This window comes from Mus caroli, unplaced genomic scaffold (genome assembly GCF_978045245.1).
Source record: "Mus caroli unplaced genomic scaffold, Mus_caroli_1 scaffold_5, whole genome shotgun sequence".
In the NCBI taxonomy this organism is placed as follows: domain Eukaryota; kingdom Metazoa; phylum Chordata; class Mammalia; order Rodentia; family Muridae; genus Mus; species Mus caroli.
The window spans coordinates 98,141,417-98,142,844 of NW_028227260.1; the positions used below are offsets into that span (position 1 = coordinate 98,141,417).

General features: G+C 40.2%; 1 non-coding gene across 1 annotated transcript; it reads right to left on the minus strand.

Annotated features, from left to right (window-relative positions):
- Positions 1-375: 375 nt before the first annotated feature.
- Positions 376-507, minus strand: LOC115030328 (small nucleolar RNA SNORA17). The gene has a single exon (XR_003835905.1). It is a non-coding gene; the product is annotated as a small nucleolar RNA SNORA17 (small nucleolar RNA).
- Positions 508-1,428: the final 921 nt, after the last annotated feature.

Sequence of the window (1,428 nt, forward strand, 5' to 3'; positions counted from 1 at the left end):
ATGCCCCACATGTGCATTATGGCATCAGGCAGATGTCATTTTGGACATGGTCTTCTCCTGTTGTCCCACGCAGCACCTGACTGGTGGTCATATCAGGCTAGCTTCCTGTCCAGGCCCCATGGAGCCAGTCTGGGGTCATCTCACGGTCACTCCACACTCTGCCTGTCCAAGTGGCCCTGTGTGAGGGTCATCTGTCTCAGGTTCACCCCTGCCTGGAGCCCTCAGTCCCAGGTGGACTTCTTCTAGTCTCCAGCTTGCTCCCAGGTCCTGTGAGCTGTTGCTGTCAGGGCCTGCAATCACTGGACTGGTGGTCATCTCAGGCTAACTCCCTGTCCTGTTCCCCTGGTGCTGAACTTGTGGTCATCTCAGGCTCACATTCTTAGGCTACTAATCTTTCAGATATTCATAAGTCAGAACCCTGAGCATATGCACAGCCTCTTTCCTCTCTGCTACCTACTGATGCACTTGTGACACAGTAGCCACATCTGCAACACTTCTAGAGGCAGGTCAGAATTTTCATTCCTTTTACTGTTGACTAGTCTGTGGTATAGATGTACTGGAGTTTATCTAATCACCTACTGAAAGACACTTAGGTTGTTTCCAATTCAGATCATAAACAAAACTATCATGAATATCTATATACATATTTTTATGAGTATGATTTTTCCTTTATGTGAGATAAATATTCAAAAGTGATATTTCTAGGTCTTAAAAGTGATTGCATGTTCAGCTTTACAAGAAAAGGGAGAGCTTGAGTGTGTAACTAAATGGTAGAGCAAGTGAGAGTTTGCGGTGGGAAATGCAGCCCTGGGAAAAAGGAAACAAAAGGAAATAGGCTGTATCGTTTTACATTCCCATCATCAATATATGACGGAGTTTGTCTTTTGCTCTCATAACAGTCTTTAATAATGAAGAGTTTTAAATTTTCAGTTTAGTTTGATACATTTCTGTACATGTTTGCTTTCACAGATCATACTATAGATAATAAGAATCCTTCATCAAATCCCAGACTTAGAATTTTCCCTAGAATTTTTTAAGGATTTATAGTTTGCTTCTATGTTCAAAATCCATGTACATCCACTTTTCTTTTAAACTTACTCCATGAAAATAGGCAGAAGACAAGAATACACAATTTATTTCTCCATAGGAAGAAGTATTAATATCATGCAAATACCAAGTCATTTTACTTTTAAATTGAAGGATGCAAAGTTACAACAGTAACAAGTCAAGGTTTTGTTTTGTTTTGTGTATTTTGGAACAGGTTCTCACTGTGTAATCCTGGCTGCTCTGAAACTCACTATATGTATCACACCAACTTTGAACTTAGAAATCTGTCTACCTCTTTCTCCCTAGTGCTAGGATTAAAGACTTGTGCCACTACACACAGCAACAAGTAGAGTTTTTTTTTAAGTGAATTAGTGGAAAAGT